Genomic DNA, 13,407 nt, shown 5'->3' with positions numbered 1-13,407 from the left:
TCACTTTTGTGAATTTTTATGCTTTATAAGAAGAATTATTTATAGGACAGACTTCTTTTTCGTGACCAGACGGAAATAGTTATGCCTGTCGTTGTATTGCACACTTCTTTATTTGTGTGACCAGCACAGCAGTGTTAATTGTGGTCCTACACTAACTCGCAGCTGTGAGTACTATTGTTGTAAGTTTCATTCGTTTCTCACATCTCTAGTACGCTGGGAGTGTGAGAACACCACAGAAAGATAGATCTGTATGCACACGCTGTATTGTCTTGCGAGCGAATCTATTGTTGTTTTGAGATGGTACATTGTCCGTTGCTGTTCCCGCGAAGAACCTTAGCGTATTATTTTGACGAATGGGCTGTCGTGTTCTGTAAACCCGTAAAGCGCAAGCAGACGACACATTTCAAAGTGAACGGATTTGTGCACTCTCTGTTGGTAAGAAATATGTAGGAATAATGACCAAACACGTCTTCTTGCAGTAATATCTAGTTATACATTGCCATTTTATTGATAGTAAATGCTGCCAGAGCAGTGAAAAGGAAACTTTCAATTGTATAAACAAATTTCGCAGCCTTATATTTGAGCTGATGCGGAATATGTATTGTATACGGAATGATACAAACCAAAAAACGTATTGATGATATTAGTATCTTCTGCAATAAAATAAGATAGTTGTAATTTTCCTATACCTCACTCGACAGAGATGGTAAGTCTGTCACATGTTTGCTTTGGAAACATATGTCTTATAGGAGCCAAGATCCGCAAAACTCGTGTGAGACATTCTGTCTCTGTCCATTTGGGTATGGGATTCAATTATTCTTGTTGAGACAGAGAGGGCTTGGTGCTCTAGACATTCTTCGTTCTGTTATTACAGTGGGTTTTTCGTCGAAATTGTATGTGTTATATGTCATTGTTCGTCATTAACTAAGAAGCTCTGTTACCTAGCCGTATATACGTTACATTAATATAAGTTAGACTACATATTGTCACCTGGTAACGTGTATTTTGCCATTTAATGTTTAGAAATAAATATTTGTTCCACTATATTTGACATTTATCAGACGCTACTGGACGCATGAAATAATACAGTATGACATGAACTACTGCATACTTTTTGACTGTTATGAAGTTGTGTACAACAAGTGTACAACCTGTCTCATTTTAAAGCGACAAAATATCGAGCAAGGAGATGTTACGCAACAATTGCAGACCTCAGTATAATCACTAACAAAAACACAAGAACAAAGACAGACATTGTATGTTCTGACAGCAGTTCAATTGAGCTCTGAACCGGAGTGGCAGACAGACTGCTGATAGCTAAGACTTGATGCTGTATGGTCTACTGCCAGTGTAACTATCTCTGACGAGGATTAATTGTATTGTTTTTCATTATTCCTGTCAATAAATCCAATTCATACCAATATAATCGACAACCTTGTGAGACGTGTAATAAATATTTATCAGATCAATATCTGTAGCAAGTTTCATCAAATGTAATGCTGTAATTTTGGAGTAATATCATTAAATACAAAGTTACTTAAATATGCAAATGAACGCTTAATTAACTCCACACAACTAAATTCTTTACACCACAATTTGATATCTATCAGATCAGTATCTGCAGCAGAATTCATCAAATTTGGTGCAGTTATATTGGAGTTATATGACTAATTATAAAACTTCATAAAATATGCAAATGAGCTATTTTTAAACTTGACACTGCCCAATGCTTCTAAGTATAATTAGATATATATCCGATCAATATTTGTTGCACGAATCATCAAGTTTGGTGGAGGAATTTCAGAGTTATGTCACTGATAACAAAAGTTCATTAAATATGCAAATGAGTGGATAATTGACATGACACTCACAGTATCATCATAATGTTCTGAGATTGTCATCTGTGAAAAGTTTCATGAAATTTAGTGTTGTATTTCTTAATATATGTCTACACTGTCATTACCGTCTCGATAGGGAAACCATTGTATGGAAAAAAATGATATTGCATAACTTCATTAATATGCAAGCCACACTAACCAAAATCTAATCAGCTCTTGCAAGTAGCATACGGCACCTGTATACCAAATCTTATCTGAATCTGTTCAGGCGTTTATGAGCTATCGTGTAAACAGACAGACAGACAGACACACACACTCACACACACACGGACAGACGGACAGACATCGGTATGACATTAGACAACGTGAGAACACGTGAGCTTAAAACGGGTAGTGAGATGTTGCCATATAACAGAACATGTAGTGCGAATTTAGGGCGCGGTAATCGAAATACAGACAAACCCCTCTCCACCAAACACAGAAATTGCGTTTACAATGCGCTTGTTGTAATTATCTACGGCCCCTTATGTAATGCAGTAATTTGAAGTTGATATTGGTAAGTGCACCACTTTTTAAGATTATTTACTAATCCGATTGCTGAAATCAAAAATGCTCGCCAAGCAAGAAATAAATCCAATCTGCGAAGACCCTCATATATGGCCATAATGTGAGCTGAATTTTTATAGCTAACTAGATATACTTTTTGCCAAAGAGCCATTCATGGAGGTAGAATGAACTGTGTAGTTATATTCAAAATTTAAAGTAACACAAGCACAAACACGTAATTGAAACGAACAGCTTCTTTGGAGAATTGGGTTTGAAGTCAAACGTGATGACTTCTGCCAGTCATTTGCCTTTTAGTTGCTCCTGAAGCTGAAAAAATAACACTGCATTTCATCTGAATTAGTGACCTTTGCACGATCAAAATACAAGTAATCGAGGGGATGACAGTCGTGAGTGGATCAGTCCACACACAGGTGTGAGAGACGTTCAGAAATCTTGCTATGCTGTCGACCGAGATCACAATATTTTGATTCTTAACTAAGCAGGGACTTGTAAAACGTATCTCATCACGTACATATGTCATTGGAAAGAGGTAGCATGTGCATTATACGCTACATGGGACATAGAGACAGTACATTATATCATACAGGTGACATAGAGACAGTACATTATATCATACAGGTGACATAGATTCTGTACAGTTGCCGGCAAACCATGATAATTCTTTATTAAACATTTGAATCCAAGATAGTACGTGCTCACTGTTTTCCTTTCACTCCCTTCATGATATGCGTGTCAAAACTATCAGCTGGGTCATAATTTTCCACAGAATGCTGCAGTCAACACTGTTCCTAACTCTGATCACACTTTGTGTGGACTAGCATAAAAAAACATGACATTAGCGTATTGGCAAATATTTTGTTGTCACAATACAAGGTAGATTTTTAATTTTTATTTCTTACCTGTAATTTTTATTTCAGGCCTGTAACTTTCTTCATGCCTGCATTTTTTTTCTTGCCTGCAATTTTTATTTTAGGCCTGTAACTTTTTTTCATACCTGTAATTTTTGTATGCCTGTGATTTTTATTTCATTCCTGTAATTTTGTTTTATGCCTGTAATTATTTTTCAATACCTGTTTTTTTTATTTCATGCCTGTAATTTTTTTCTTACCTGTAATTTTTATTTCAGGCCATTAACTGTTTTCCATGCCTGTATTTTTTTTCTTAGCTCTAATTTTTATTTCATTCCTGTAATTTTGTATTTTGCCTGCAATTATTTTTCCATGGCAGTAATTTTTATTCCATGCCTGAATTTTGATTCATACCTGTATTATTTTTGCATGCCTGTACTTTTTTTCAGACCTGTAATTTTTTTATACCTGTAATTTTTACTTAATGTCTGTAATTTTTAATTGACGGGGAGTTGTTGGACTTCAAAATAATTTGGTTTGCCAGAGAATGAGAAGGTTAGTGCAGGTTTAAAGTGAAGTGGAAATATTTCACGTTATAAAGATTTTCAAGTTTGTCATTTTTAGCTGGCAAGAGGTAGGTATTCAGCCGACATCGTAATTTTTTCCAAATAATATCTCCCCTTGAAAGCTCTCATTTTGTTTCTGTATTTTTCAGAACTTGATTGATACGCCATCTTTCTCTGTCAGGCATAACAGTTGCATTGCATTCGTAGTTCTCTATCGTGTAGCAAATTAATGGGCGATTATTTCTCCCGTACTTTAAATCTATGTGAGCCGACATATCACAACTTTTAGAACCAATGTATTTCATAAGATTTTTTCTCTGTGTCTTATTGTTTTCTTCAAGAGGAAAGGAAAGCATGCATGCATGTACGCAAATTTATACTTTCACACCATTAGGACGTTGATATTTAGTGATTTCCAGTAAAATGCATTGGTTACTGTATGATCAAAAACGCTTCTGTAACTACCAACAGTTTGTGTGTGCTCTTTGCACCGTGACATGTATGTTTCGCTTTTTGGCAATACCTATAGAGTTTGATTTGTGTGTATCTCTTCTTCATGATAGAATCGAAACTGTATGGTTTACAAATATTGCTTTCATTATTAACAAATTATGATTACTTTCCGATTTCAGATATGGATGACAGAGACCGACTCCTTGAACATTTTTTCCTGCTTGGGTTGAGAAATGGTGAAATTCAAACTATTTTGTAACATCAACACAACACAGAACTGAGTGTGCGACATTTATGACGCTGTATGAACAGAATTTGTTTGTATAGACGCAAATTTAAGTCTAATGTGAATGGTCTTGCTGCCTTTATTAAGAAGGAGCTTAATGGATATGGACAACTCTATGGCTTTCGGTAGATGCACCAGGAGTGTATTCAACATGGACTTGTTGTGGACAGAGAAACCATAAGATTACTGCTTCTTCTATTAGATCCAGAGGGAGTCAGATTACGGCTTAATAGACGTGTACGTCATCGACAGTACAGAGCTTGGGGGCCAAATTTTGTTTTGGCATAGAGATTCGTATGACAAATTAAAACCTTATGGGATAGCTATAAATGGAGCTGTTGATAGCTTTTCCCGGCATATCATTTGGATGGAGGCCTATATAACAAATAATGAACCCAGAGTAATTGCAGGACACTATATCAATGCAGTAGCTGATAATGGAAGATGTCTAAGAGTTGTGCAAGGCTATATTGGTACAGAAAATAGTCATGTTGAACAAATGCAAACAGCGAAATGATAGAAGTCCTCCAGATTTCCCCTTTCTGTGTGGTTCAAGTACAAGTATTCAGAGGATTGAATTTATATGGGGCATAGTCAGGAAGAAGATGGGTACTTCGATGGAAGTTTATCGGACAAGAGTGTTTTACAGTTTTGTTTCATGAATATGATACAGGTAATGAGTACTTCATCAAGTCAATCATTTACTTACATTTATACATAAAATGGTTAACAAAACTGTAGAAAAGCAGATGTGTACTTTAATGAATAAAGGATATGATTTTGAAACAAACCCTGTCCTTTTTAAGCCCATTATCTGTAACTTTGGGCTTTCAGCATTTTGATAGCAGTAGTATTATTTTGATCCACTTAAAATATTTATCATTGACCAATGATTGACTGTAAAAGCTCTCGCCCGAGATTTTAAAACATTAATCATCAAATTGTTTATCTGTTTATACCCTACGTTTACCCCGTGTTTCAATAGATGCCTTCCATTATTTCTTTCCGCATTAACTTTGTATACCCCATTTTACAACGGCTAAACAGTAAACTTCATGACTTTAATTACATGGCTTGGTGGGCAATTAAACAAAATGACTGACATTATAGATCATACTCATTATAACAGGTAAACGATGGCATATAATTTTCATAAACCACTAATGTAGGTATGGGAAAACGAACATACTTCTCAAATAAAGTGTGTCGATATGCTTGTAATGACATTACATCCATGGATCGAGGCACTTACCTGATGACAAAATTGATTGGTAGGCATTGGACAAACCCAAAGCATTGTTTGTAAATATTTACAGCAATAAGACTATCTTAAGTTTTCTATTGCCAATAGTTGTATTATCATAACATAAGAGTTTCAATATCTTTAAAATATTGTGAATTCGCCAAGAAATTAAATAACAATCAATCAGTCTTTGAGACTGTTACTCCTGGAAAAGTATTAAACGGTTAAATGAGGAATATACTAAGAGTCTATAACAGACACTTCAAATCTTCTATCACAATTATTCAATAATTAAATTATATCTGCAGAAACCCATGAATTTCTCACGGCAGAGCTTTCAAATATAGGTGCAAGATAATAGTGATATTTTAAAATTGTTATAAATGCCATTATTTGGTATATAGATATATAGATAGATAGGTAGATAATTTTGTTATAGTGACACAGTTTCACACCCAGTGTTGTCCTTATATTTAAAAGTAGCCGGTAATTTAAGAAAGTAGACGGGTGTACTGCGAGGGAGCGAAGCGACCGAGTGGCGAGTGAGCGTAGCGAACGAGGGGGGGAGAGCGCAAGAGGCCCCCCCCCTCTCGCAAGGCGAAAAATGAAATTTTGGAGTGGAAATGGTGTTCTCTGGTGGCATCTGAGGTGACATTTAGCTGAGACTGAAACAGTACTTTTGTTGTGTGTCTTAGACGTGCTGGACGTGGTTCACATACTACAAAACAAACAAACATGATTTTGTTTTGTTTGTATTATCTATGACACACTTATGGTTTTATTTGCAGTGAAGATTTAACATTTAATCTTAAATCACCTGCAGTCTGCTCATTTCATTGCTCATTTCCCATTCTTCATTACCTCATAGTTTCTGAAACTTATGACACAAAGTGAGTGATTGACAGAAATGTTGCAACAAATTACTAATAAATGTCAACCGTGCAAGATCGTCCCGTCTCGCAGTTCCCAAATTTGATCAAAGCAGATATGCAGTATGGCGTCGGAAGGAAACAACTCTATTTTCTTTCAAATTTGCTCCACGAGTCAGTGAAAAAAATGATTCAGAGGTTCCATCGAAAGACACTATCGGGCAACCCAACATGGAGAACATGGAGGAGCGCAGTGAAATTGAACCCATGCCGGAATCCACGACGTATTGTCCTGTTGTCTTAAACAACGGGGGATCAGCGCCACGGTGAAGCTGTGAGCCGTGACGATGATTCGCCGGTCGGCAACGGTCGGCAACACACATGCCTGTGAGTGTGACCATGGTTTCTAGTACGTAAAAATAATCAATGAAAATAAAATACCCATTCACATAAACAGTCAGTTCTAAAAAATCAGTCCTAGCTCATTTTTTAAAAATTAATCTATAAAATGCGTCGGTATTGCTCTGAGAATAACTTGATTCAATTTTGTTGAGAAGATCATACACGTAGTGACGTTGGCAGCCATCGCGGCGGCGGAAAACTAGCTTGCCAATCTCATCATGGATGTAAAAAATTTTTTTACATCCATGGTCTCATGAACTTCGAACCGTCGATAAAAATCACATCTTTTCGGCGCCTTTCTCTCACAAATTCAGCGAAATTGAAGTTTTTCATGCATAAACTAAATGTATTGTTGGGCTTTCTTCGGGAACAAATATTCCATCGGCAAGGTGCCAGTGGCCGACGCCACATTTCTTTTTGACGCCATCGTTAAAATTACCTAAGATGACCTTCATACTAGTCAACCAATTACACTGCTCGTAACATAGGCAACACCATAGGTGCGTCCATCAGCCAATCACACTATTTAACGAATAAAAGATCGGGCTCAAAAAGCCACAATTGGGGATTTAAAAACTGTTTTGTGTTTGTGCAGTTCCATGCGGGGAAAGGGGTCGCGAAACTTTAAACTGCTAATCGTACGTGTGCAGTCTAACAGCTGGCAGTGCAATCCCGAATCTAATGATGTTAAAAGTAGCCGGGAAAAAAATGCAAAACAGCCGGGTTATTTACCCGGCACCCGGCTTCTAAGGACAACACTGCACACCAAGAGAAAAATACAATTCTGTTAAATTTAAATAATATGAAACCCCAGCCGAGTGTTCAGCTTATGAGTCACTTTACGTATTTTATATACCGTTCACTGTGCGAACATCAATCTAGAATCCGGTTTAGGATTTACTAAACTTGGATTAGATAGATGCTACTGTGTTCCTCCTTCTTATAAACATTTCATACAGTAACCTTAAAAATTTTCTGACATGTTTACTCGAGAATAAATAGCTCAATTTCTCTTTGAGGGAAAAATGTGTAGGTGTGTAACGAAATTTTGTTCGAATATCGTCATAAAGACTACAGTTAAAGACAAATGAAACTCATCTTCAACGGCATTATCATTACAAAAAATACATTTTCTCTCTGCAATCTCTAAGTTGGAGTAGCGCCCAGTTTCGATTCTCAATGGCAATGTTCCGTTACATAATCTATCAACAACTGAGCAGTGTTTGTGTTGACAATTAAGTGATACTTAAGGTTCAGTATCATAGTGATATTTAAAAGTGCAATATGTTCTAAGTTTTGGTTTATTTAAACACTGACATCTCCAATTCACTGATGCACTCGCTTTCAGTTTGTCTTTGGCTAAATCCATTATAACATTAGCACTGACGTTCAGTGTTATTCAAATATATCCAAGAGTCCTGCTTCTTTAAATATCAGCTTTGCCCGCATGTTCCACTTGTGGGCATGTAGAAATACACGTTTGGTTAATCTAGAGTCTGGTAGTCCTTGCAATCTGACCCACAACCTTACAACCTCTACTTTGCGCCTGTACTCACTTGGCATCCAACCCATATCACCATACAGTGATGCAATAGGGCTAGATACCCCAACTCCAAGAAAAGACCGCATTGCTCTATGTTGCACGTTATCAATACTGTTAATGATTTTGGTGCCAAACAGCTGACGCGTAGTCAAGGATTGGAACGACCAACCAATCAAAAAGTTTCGTGTACATTTGGTATGACACTCCTCCATACAATTTGCATTTTGCAATAATTATCCCAATTGCTTTCGACGCACATTCGGCGAGGTGAAATGTAGTTACGTTGGAGTCTAGATGTTAACTAAAGTACATACCCAAGTATTTATATTTTGACGTTACGCCAACTGACATGGGCCCACAATGAAACAAAATATATCAAGTAAAACTATAACAAGTAAACGTTGCAAATTTTCCTCTGTATCAGCCAATAAAACGATATCGTCTGCATACAGTAATATGCTGACCGTGTCATCTCCAACTTTTATTCCAGTGCTTGTTTTCTTAATTTCACTTACTAAATCGTTGAGGTAAATGGCAAAAAAGTGTTGGAGATAGATTGTCACCTAGTTTGACTCCGATATCAACAGGAAAGCTGTTTGTGAGGTAGTTTGTAACCTGTACCATGCATGTTACACCATTGTAAAGGGATCTCAAAATAGTCAGAAAATTTCCAGTTACTCCACATTCACTTAATTTATACCATAAACAGTTTCTTTCCACGCGGTCAAACGCCTTCCTCACATCAACAAAACATGCAAACGTAGATTTTCCTTTGTCAAATCGGTTTGCGATCACAGAATACAATACAAATATATGATGCAGACACGATCTCAGTTTACGAAAACCATTTTGTTCACCAGCGAGTTTGCCGTGTTTCTCTGACCAGTTCAACAGACGATTATTGAGTACTGAAGTAAATACTTTACATACACATGATATCAGCGTAATTCCTCTGTAGTTCAGTGGGACACGCCAATCTTTGTTTACACCTTTTGGTATCGGATGAATAAGGCCTTGACGCCAGATGCTTGGAACAATTACCGAATCAAAACACGAAGCAAGAAGTCGATGCAGTAATTTTGTGGAGGCCTTGTTCTTGAGAATTTCGTTACGTATTTTATCCAAACCTGTCGCTTTGCCACATTTTGCTTTTCGGATAGCCCTTTCAGTTTCTGCAATTGTGATTGGTTGATTTAACTCTGAAGAGTCTGGATAGCATATGTCTGGGGGTATCAGGTCATCATACTCGCTGTCAAATTGCTTTTATTTATGAAAACACAGGTGTTTATCATCAAAACAAAACTCTTCGGAGTCATCTTTTAATGTAGGTTCATTCGTGATGAATAATTTTGTCAAATCGTTTCTCCACCTGTTCAACACAGCCTCAGGATCAGTAGATGATACACCCTTATTTACAATTTCCATTGGTATCGGTTGTTTACGTGTTATTGAAGAAAATATCTCATTAAAGTCTTTCCAGAAATTTGTCCCCTCGGTGTGCACATCCAGCAATTTCTGTTGTTGTGATTTATTGTATCATCATTTTGCTTTCCTTAATTCAGAATCAAACAACCGTCTAGCTTCCCTAAATGATTGTCTCAGTTTTGATTTAAGCCTAGATGGACCTTTGCATCTGAGCCATAGTTTCTCTTTTTGACAAGCTGATTTCCACAAGTCTGAGAGTAGTGTTTACCACCTTGGTTTATTTTTCCTTCGACGTTTCGTGGTTCTCAATGATATATCTTTGAACTCTAGATGCGTATCCATCTCACTTTTGAAAAGTTCATAGATATCATTGTATATAGCATCAACATCCGATTGTTGCAATTGAGCTCGTTCGAGATTTTCAATAATTTTAGGGAGCCTTCAGTAATTACAGGGGGTGGCCAGGGGAACTTGAAAGAAGGGTCACTTTTTAGAAAACACTTCAAGGGGGAGGGTCACTTTTTATAAACCTATCTTGGGGGGAGGGTCACTTTTGACAGAAGCTGATTTTATGGCCAAAACTTTGATTGTCCATGTGATTTTCCTGAATTGGAAATCACCAACAATATACGTTTCATCATAGACCGCAATGCATAGTGAATTGACATTTCACTGAAATTCCAAAATCAAATTTCTTGCACAATCATGGACTTGTAACCACTCTAGTCTAATCAAGAACAATAATGTGAATAATCAAGCGTACATAAATGCACAGATTTATCTAATTTTGTACTGAAAAAAAATATATTCATAGTTTCATCATAGACCGCAATGCATAGTGAATTGACATTTCACTGAAATTCCAAAATCAAATTTCTTGCAAAATCATGGACTTGTAACCACTCTGGTCTAATCAAGAACAACAATGTGAATAATCAAGCATACCTAAATGCACGGATTTATCTAATTTTGTAGTGAAAAAAAATTATTCATAGTTTCATCATAGACCGCAATGCATAGTGAATTGACATTTCAGTGAAATTCCAAAATCAAATTTCTTGCACAACCATAGACTTGTAACCACTCAAGTCGAATAAAGAACATTAACATCAATAATCAAGAGTACACAAATGCAAAGATTAACCTATTTTTGTATTGGAAAAAACTATTCATAATTTCATCATAGACACCATTCAAGCAAAGTACATTTAGATACAATATCAAACATATATAATATACAGATATACCATGTTTTGTGGCGGTAAATTGTCAATAATTTGCCTGATAGACTCCCATGTATTATGATTTCATATTTTTGGATGAAGCACTAAATCAGCCACATCTTGCCTTCTTATAGTTGCACAAAATATGGTGACCCTCCCTCAAATGTATGAAGCACCATATCTCTTCAAAAATTCTTGCGGGATAAATTGCGACTGTCCCTCCAAAAACACCAGCCCTCCCCTTTGTAATTTGTCCCGAACATAACAATTGAACCAATTGTTAGGTAAATTAGCCGATACTGTTTTAGTTATTCCTGGGGAGAAAACCGCAGTGGTACTGGAGGGTCAAGTTTTAGAATGTCGGACAAGGGGGGAGGGTCACATTTTAGACAGAAGGATAGGGGGTCACATTTTACGGTACAGGTGTGCGCGAAATTCCCCCGCCCACCCACCCCTGTAATTACTGAAGGCTCCCTTAGTGACGTGAACACGAGTGTTCTGGTTGCACATAAATTCATCTGAAATATGGTCTAACTGGTAAACCTGTTTTGTTTTCGGTGCAACGTTCTTGCAGTCACCTGAGCGCAATACAAAAACCTCGTTTTCGCCATCAAATTCTTCACAAATATTCCAAGTGAGAACACAATGGTCGGGTACAGTGCCGGTAGGAAAAATACCGAGCTCATCACAAAGTCGTGCATTAGACCACACTTGGAAATTGTTGAATCTATTCAGGTCGACGACTGGTACTAAACAATAGTCAACTACTGCAGAACCTGTAATTGATACTGACGTACAACCATTATATTGATCATTGCCACGCCCATTTAACATGCACATGTTATTATCTTTGCAAAAGTCAATCAGCAAATAACCGTAGGAATTTTTCACCTCATCTACAACGAATCTCGATGATACATCATGTAAATCTGTTACAGAGTCCTGCAATAGACCGCATCTGGCGTTGAAGTCACCACACAAAACGTGAAAGTCGACACAATCTTGGTCAAGTACATTCAATTGTTGAGTGAGATATATTCAAAGAATTCATTGCCAATATCTCCCCGTAGAGAACGTTTAGGTTATATATAACAACAACATAAAAAGAGCCTTCAGAAAGTCTGTGTTTGAGTTTAAGCCACAAGATAGCTTCCATATTATTATCTATTACAGTTACATCGTACAGGTTCAGTAAACGCATATGCAAAAATATGCCAACACCTCCCGAGCCACGTACAGCTCTTCTTGAGATGAATTTTCAGTTATGGCCGAAGAAGAAGTAGTTATCCAACTTAGGGACACTGCTTCCTTTCAAAAGGCACGTAGAATACTACGAAAATTAGCATGCGTTTGTCGAACATCTCTTGAAACATCGTTTTCAATATAGACTGTTTTATATTCATCTGACTTTTGTAGAGAGCGCTTGGCCTTCATCACAGCCTTTTTTCCTTCCAAAGTGTCTAGAGTTGCTAGTACCATGCCAGGTTTGCTGGTAAATGATAGCTCTTGAAAAGTTGCCCGCATTCACCAATTGCATCAAAACTGTCTTACAATAGAGACATTACTTAAAACTACTGACTGTTGTAGGTTAAATTGTCCTTTCTCACTCACTGGATTTTAGATGGAATCTTTGAAAAACTGGTAATTTTTACTCCTAAATGGTTGCCATGGAAACATCTCACATTAAAATGAGTGTGATTGTTTTACTATTCAATTTTTACATCAATCAATAGTTCTTTAATAGGAATTAGGGAAAAAGTAACATTTTCAATCCCAGAATAGTTACCATGGCAACTCAAAACATTAAAATAAGTCTGGTTTTTGTGTTCTCTGACTCGAACTCCCCTCGCTAAATAATTTTCATATCAATCAAAGTAACTTTTCATTGGATATTAGAAAAACTGAAATTTTCAACCCCTAAAATGGTTAAAGCTGCAAGCAACATTGGCGGCGCCCAAACAGCTGCCACAGTTGAAAGCACCTGCAGTGATAATGCTATGTGCAAAATTTGACCTGAAATGGTCCTTGGTTCTTGTAAATATGATTTCTGAATATCATCTTATCGTTATTGTAGTTTTTTACAGCCTCCTTACCACGTGATCTATCCCAATGCCTTCATAAACTTTAAAGTACTCGTACTAATG

The sequence above is a fragment of the Ptychodera flava genome (genome assembly GCF_041260155.1).
Source record: "Ptychodera flava strain L36383 chromosome 3 unlocalized genomic scaffold, AS_Pfla_20210202 Scaffold_27__1_contigs__length_13241970_pilon, whole genome shotgun sequence".
NCBI lineage: Eukaryota > Metazoa > Hemichordata > Enteropneusta > Ptychoderidae > Ptychodera > Ptychodera flava.
Note: the sequence above shows the minus strand (reverse complement) of the source record.